This window comes from Odontomachus brunneus, unplaced genomic scaffold, assembly GCF_010583005.1.
Source record: "Odontomachus brunneus isolate Ranch 3 - 2012 unplaced genomic scaffold, Obru_v1 Obru_scaffold_039, whole genome shotgun sequence".
Lineage (NCBI taxonomy): Eukaryota > Metazoa > Arthropoda > Insecta > Hymenoptera > Formicidae > Odontomachus > Odontomachus brunneus.
The window spans coordinates 2354074-2361613 of record NW_022639489.1 but is presented as its reverse complement, the minus strand read 5'-3'; the positions used below and the strand labels follow the sequence as shown (position 1 = coordinate 2361613).

General features: G+C 31.2%; 1 protein-coding gene across 10 annotated transcripts in view; it reads right to left on the bottom strand.

The window, feature by feature from the left end:
- The window catches only part of LOC116844147 (carcinine transporter-like), a 27374-nt gene that overhangs the window by 16915 nt on the left and 2919 nt on the right, over positions 1-7540 (bottom strand). For 5 of the 10 annotated variants that reach the window (XM_032815318.1, XM_032815320.1, XM_032815319.1 and 2 more), the window contains exon 1: positions 6682-7470. The exons of 1 other annotated variant lie outside the window; for it this stretch is intronic. The gene's annotated coding sequence lies outside the window, so the exon portion shown is untranslated. Of the gene's footprint in view, positions 1-6681; positions 7471-7540 lie in introns of those variants that run through there. 4 more of the 10 variants (XM_032815323.1, XM_032815326.1, XM_032815327.1 and 1 more) reach the window with 2 other exon arrangements.

The following is a 7540-nucleotide window of genomic DNA, read 5'->3' as shown; positions in this document are numbered from 1 at the left end:
TTCAACTATTTACAATGATTTAAAAAATCTGCAAAAATTCATGAATATTCTTTCAAGTTTATAGAACAAACATATGTAATTAAAATTGGACAATAATAATATAGTATAGTTTATTTATAAAAAAGAAAATAGATCGAGGAAATGAGAGATTTGGTTTAAAAAATTGTAACTTTGCACAATGTACTTTGCTCTTCGACACTTCGAGAAACTTCCAAGAAAAAAATCCGTTGAACTTTAAAGACCCATATTTATATTCTAAATAAATTAAAATAAGTAACAAACATATGTAATTAAAATTGGACAATAATAATATAGTATAGTTTATTTATAAAAAAGAAAACAGATCGAAATGAGAGATTTGGTTTAAAAAATTATAACTTTGCACAATGCACTTTGCTCTTCAACACTTCGAGAAACTTCCAAGAAAAAAATCCGTTGGACTTCAAAGACCTATATTTGTATTCTAAATAAGTTAAAATAAGTATTAAATGAAGCAATAAAACTGAAAGTAGGATCAAAATTTCGACTCGGATACTTTTGCACGGATCTAATTATAAATCGGCCGTATCTCTCTCTCTCTCTCTCTCTCTCTCTCTCTCTCTCTCTCTCTCTGTTTCTCTCTGTTTCTATTGTGTATTCAACGAATAATGAAATGTATTCCAAATACTGATATTTTGTTATAACGCCATGTAAAAGGATGTCTATTTGATCTAAAATGAATTTTATAAAAAAGTATAATTAAATTATAAACGTATAATATTACTTCAAAAACGAATGTATTTTTAAAAGTTCGAAATAAAAAAATGTATTAAAATTATATCTAATTTCTTTTATACGTTATATCAAAATTTCACTTGTTAATTGAATATTAATATAATTATTAATTAATTAAAGTATATTTTAATTTTATTTAATTTTTATTTAATTTTTATTTTATATTTTTTATTGTTTTTTATTAGCTAAATAGCGCGTGCGTAGCGCGCGCATGTATTGTTCTAGTGATTATATGCTAGAGATGTGCGAATCAAAGATTTTTTATGTCGAATCAAATCGAATCTCAGATTTTAATTTTAAATTCGAATCAATTCGAATCGATGAAATTTCATCCGAATTGAACCGAATGAAATTGAATCGAATACGTTGAAAAAATTTTTAATTAACATAATCATTGAATTCAACATGAAAATTATATCAGTTCAGTATAAGAGAGATAACAATTGTATATGTTCAGTATAAGAGAGGTAACATTGATTATGTGATATCAATTCATTTTTGAGATAAGAGATATAATATATAGTCGGTAAACGTGTATGGAATACAGTTCCAGCCTTGAAAGCAACGCGCAAAGCAATGCGCAAAGCAATGCGCAAAGCAATGCGCAACGACACATATCGATCCGACAGTTGTCGGTAAGAGTTTATCTAAAAGCCATTATCTTCTTTTAATATTAAAAAAAACAATCTTAATGTATGGAAATGTAAACTTTTCAAGTCATGCTAATTCGCGTAAGGCTAGGTGTCTTTAATAGTACTTCGTTAATGCTAATGTATTCGTGTAGAAACTTTTCAATTCGAAATTTTCGAATTATTCGGATTTGAATCATAGGAATTCGAAATTGAATCGAATCGAATTTCACTTGATTCAATTCGATTCAAATTCGAATAGTTCGCACATCTCTGTTATATACAAAGGGTTGGAGGTTTAATAGCGCCTTTCGACACTTCTCCTTCTTGATCGAATAACGGCGAACGAGTGATTTCCTTTATTCCCGTAAGACGAAAATATCTCACTCGTGATATGTACTTGCACTTGCATATCAACACTCCGAGATACAAAGTCGACGTTCAGGAACGGCGAGATATCGAAAGTAGTAAGGGTCACTGACAAATGCTCACAAACGCCGAGGTGACTCGGCGCGCTTGATAACCCGGTGAAAATATTTTTTTCATTCGACCAAAGAGCAATAATGCATGTCTGCAAGATTGTTGCGGTTTGCAAGATTGTTGTGCGTTCGTAAGATTGTTGCGCCTTTAATTTTGGACACGGCACGAGCGACTGATGTCGGGCGACGTGTACGCGCGGCTTCATTAACGCCCGAATATTTACTAGATTTGTAGAATGTGTTTGATACTAAGCGTTTCGTATCTCGTGTACATGTAAATTCAAGCTGAATCATACACCAGTCTTTTTTAATTACTAATCCAATATTTGGTGTGATTATGTAAAATGGTAGAGGGATTTTGTATTAAGTTTAATCTAATCTACAAATCTATCTAATTACAAATCTCTATTGTAATATTATCTATGTTAAAATTTCCATGTGTTACTCAATTTTATTGTTATTTCAATGTAAAATTAACATATTACCGATATGTTATTATTTTTGTGATATTTTAATATGTTTTATTAATGTCAACTTCACAACTAAACATTTTTTTTTATATGTCAATAATGGAATATTATTTTGAGTTCTTTTAGCACAATTATTTAAAAAAAGACGTTAAAGTTACTTCAATATTAACAAAAAATAAAAAGCAAGTCTTCAAATTATTGTAAACTTTGATATAGAATAATCAAATTAAGAGAAAACGTTTCTAACATGAATACGTTAAGTTAATGTAATTAATATCATATATTAATATAATATAAAAAATAAATTATAACGCGTTCGCGTTTATATTTGTTCACACTATATAAACAAACATGTTCTATCGATGTTCCTTACAAGTTGCTTTAACTATTCTTCTGTGTTATCTGTAATTTGTGTCTTCTGTAATCTTTTTTTACTAGTCTTTATATTATTTTTACAATTGAGCTTAAAGAGTAAAAATAATAGACATAAATGTAAGAAAAAGTCGGTGAGTATCAATTAATTAATATTCATAATTTATTGATAAATAACACACCATGAATGAATTATTTTTACATAAAATTTAGAGTGGACTTTTTTGAATATATAAAAAATGTTAAAATTAACATTTTATTTTTTACTATGCATGTACATGAGTTAGTGCGACGCTTAGTGTTAAACATCTTGTAGAATTATTAGATATTTTGGATTAATCGCGTGTTCCTGTTTATATACACTAAAAAATCTTGCGTAAATGTTAAAATGTTAAACTTAGTATAAAATTTTTTTCTATGTATGCATTCGTCATGACTGTCGAGGAATAGTTTGACAGTTTGAGGTTCAGTTTGCATAAGATAGCGTTTTGTCCGCTTATGCGCTACGAATAACCAGCAGGAAAGTGATACAATATAAATTATGTTTAAAACACCTGGATACATAAACAATAGGTAAATTTTCCAAGGATAAGAAGCATAGTAAGAGGATCGGGAAAATAAGTGTATCACTTTCCTGTGTAATTGTGCGTAACGTACGAGCGGATAGAAAACATTAATTTACGCAAATTAAAGTTCAAACTATCAAAATATGGGTGCGATCCATTAGACACTGCAAATTCTTTGAAGTACCCGATCAGGACCAATCATTGCTTTTCATTAAAGCGTTCAAAGCGTTTGCTTCAAAGCGTTTGCTTAAGTATCTATGGTTCGCATCCTATCATGGCTGCTTTCGAGCTTCCTCGGCTATTTGACAGTCATAATGAATGATATACGTAGATACAGCATATGTGGAAAGGGACACGATTGGTCTAAAATATCTGGCAATTCTAAATCTAGTAAATGTGTGCTCAGACATTAATGAAGCCGCGTATATTACTTGAACTGGCGTATATTACTTTAGACAGATAAGCTGGCACATTTATATGTATATAATGACGAAACATACGCGCGTATGAATATTAATAGAGAATGCTGAGTATGTGGCACGCGGCGATGCGCGATGTTTCCGATAGACAAGTTTGTATCACGATATCTAGCTGGCTGTCCATTAAGGTTAATTAGCAGAGTCATTCATTCCATGAAGGCCATCATCAGAATAACTTCGTCGTTTCAATCACGGAGAATGCACACGTAACTATTCTCAGTAGTTAATCTCATCTTTAATCTACCGATTTATAAAAAAGATATATATAAAAAAGATTTATAAAAAAGATATGTTATCAATTTCGTATGTATTGAAGTCATATCGTGTGTGCAGTCTCTTTTTCGTGATGCTGATTGGCTGCTCCGTTGCCGTGTCGAGATTCAAACACAACGGTTAACTAACTCGTCAACATAATTGGTCTTGATTTAAAGATCTGACAGTAAAGACTAATAATCACCGGCTGCTCATTGATCGCTTTGTTTCGCTGAACGCAGCTATTAATAACTGGCGGTTAAATGATACACGTTTCGACGTTTTGCGATATAAAGAGGTTAATATCCAATAACGACAGTTTAGTTGTATTATAAGGCTTGTATTATAAGCTTGTTATCAATTTGCAAGATGAAGAATATTGTTATTGGTATCGCTCAAGAGTCATAATCTCAAGTTTAGATTTGTAGAGATTTCTTGTATTAAATACGAAGCCGCTGATATATAAATCGTGTTTCAAGTTTGTCTTTCATTTTTGATCGTTCAGTATTTTAATAACATTCATTATATTCCTAAAGGATTACAGCTGTTATATTTATATTATGTATCCACAGAATTACGGATGTGTTATATTATATTTTTTATAGTTAATTTATATATTTATAGTCATATTTATATTATATTTTTTAGAGTTATATACGCGTAACGAAGAAATATAAGTTTAATATTGGATAAATATATATTTTAACGAAATGATATAATTTTAGTATCTTGTTGAATAACCTTTTTGTCTCATAACATGCTGCCAACATGCATTTGGACATGTTAAAAACAATTTTTATCAAATAATCAAGTAATCAAGGTATAATACGCCACCACTTCTCTTTTAGTCGTAATTTCAATTCTTCCTTTGATCTTATAGAAGTAATCCAAATGTTACGATTCAATAAATCTCATAAATTTTCAACAAAATTTAAATCTGGTGATTGTGGTGGAGAATGTGGTACTTTTGGACAATTATATAATAAGTATTTTTGAACTATTTGCGATTTATGTTTTGGATATCTTCATAAAATTTGAAACTTCCTCGTATATTCGTATTATTAGCATTTTTTATTAAATTCTTTTAGAATGCTCAAATATTTATTTTTATTTAAAAGTCCGCTAATAAAAACCAATTCGCCTATTTATATATAGTCCAAATACAACCCCAAACCACTGCCACCATCGTGGTTGGTCTCAAATTTTTTACTTTTAATTCTTCGTTTGTGCCTTACGCCGTATCGTTTTCCGTTTATCAGTAGTTAATTTAAACCAGGATGTTTTTAATTTTTCTGTCAATTTTGTTTATTCCATGAGTTCAAAGGTAATTTTGGGCGTTTTTTTTTAAATATTGATTCAAATTTTTATAATATCTACCACTCTGATCTTACTCAGATTTAATAAATTACCAATTTCTCGGTATGATGTCTTTTTCATGAATAACAAATATTGACGTCTATCAAATAAAATATTCTTTTCTTACGTCCCATGTTTATTTTGATCCACGTGGTCTATATGACTTCAAATGAGACTGGCTCGCCGAAGCATGTAATACATCTTATGTTTACAAATTTAGAGAATATTCTAATCGACTTTCTAAAATCACTAAAATATAAAATCAAATTGAACGTCTGAATATTTTTGCGGTAATAGAATTAAACATAATTTTATCTGTTATATATATATATCAAAAGCTTATATAATAAAATTATATATATTATATAATAATAATTATATAATGAAATATTGAACAAAATATATTAATTAAGTAAATAAAATTCATGTTCTTGACAACCGTACTAAATGTTCTAATTTATTTAAAAATTCATGGACTCCTCTTTACAATAAAAAAAACTATAGCAGTTAATTTCTTAAGAATAATGATTCGAATATTAATGTGAGTAATTCTATGTCAAAATTAGAAAGAATTTGTTGTATCATAAAGGCTCTATATATATACGTTTGCATAATACAAATTTACAACAAAATATCACGGAAACGACACAATAGAGATTATTGAAATTTCTGTTGCGTATTGTTAGTTCGATCGCGACTTTATCATCATGTATTGTAGGTTTATCTTTCATTTGTTCAACTCCCTAACGGGCAATCGACTGTCACGCAATCCATGTTCTTTGTTTCTTCACGTCGACGAAGAAGAAAATGAAGAAAAAGAGCGGAATGAGTCGCTCGCGAGAAATTGTCAAATACTTTCTTAAAGTGAATCAGTGAAATATCATTGAAAAATATACACTGATTTGTAGTTATAAGTATAGCACTGAAACTGCTATAATTATAACTGATATCAATGACTATTCACTGATTCACTTTAACTTTCTAGTCGTGCTTTGGGTCTTTTTTGACTCAGAACAGTTTCAAAGTTTTTGTAATATTCTAAATACAAACGTGATACTTCGTGACTTTTCGAGTTATTTTAGAAAAAGTCAGTACACGTTGTACTAAATTACTTTATATAATGCTGAAATGAAAAATATAAAAAAATATGTATATGTCAATTAAATAGTGAGTTCTCACCATTGGGTCTATTTAGACCCTGAATATGGTCAAAGTATACCCGAAACGAACACGGTTAGAAGGTTAAAAGTGTAGCTTTGTAATATTTGCATAATTGCTGTATAAAAGAGATCGCTAATACTCACGTTTTTGTCGTTATTTTATCCAATTTTTAACTCGTGTCAACGAACGTCTCGTAGCTACGTCGGCACTAATCACGAGAGAATGGCGTTAAGAGAACGCTGTCGCAACGACCATCGCAAATGATAGAAGAAATTATACTGTACTAGTTATCGATAATGAGTTAATGACGTTGATAAACGTAGCGACGTATAACGGTTCTACAATGATCTGCTATCCACCTGGGTGTATCGGCAATCGCGAATCGATCGACGTCGCTGGCACCTCAACGGCCTTAAGCGACGACGTTGACGACGAGGTTCCCTGTTGCGAGGCACAACGCTTTGTGCGAAGAGGAAACCCGATTGAGCACCGTTGATATACGAGCCCCGGCATGGAACGCGATGTGTTTACCGTAACGTCGTGTGTGCGCGTGTGTGTTCGCCAGCACAGTGAAAGTTGCGAGCGAGAAGCAGAAGAGAGACGGCAGAAGGTAAGGGAGGAAGACCGGCTTCTGTGAGAGATCAGGCAGGAAGAAGGATCCGCGAGGTGCAGATTCGCACGCGTCTCGAGTCGCGTTATTGGTCCGTTTAAAAGCTCCGAAAGATATCCTCCGATGAGACGAGGCAAACGAGACGGAATCCGGAAAATCTTTTCTACAGAGAACGCTTCAAAGGCGACAATAGCTCGGTAATAGTCGATTGCTTTGTACATGTTACATCGTACATGTTACATGTACATTCGAGATTAGGTTAATCGATATTTTTTTTAAACTACGTTAAGCTTAAAGTTTACGGCTTATGCAGTTAATTTGGTCAGGTAAAAAGTTGCATAAGCAAAATCTAACTTAAAGTTACACGAGTAAAACATAAAGTTACATAAGCA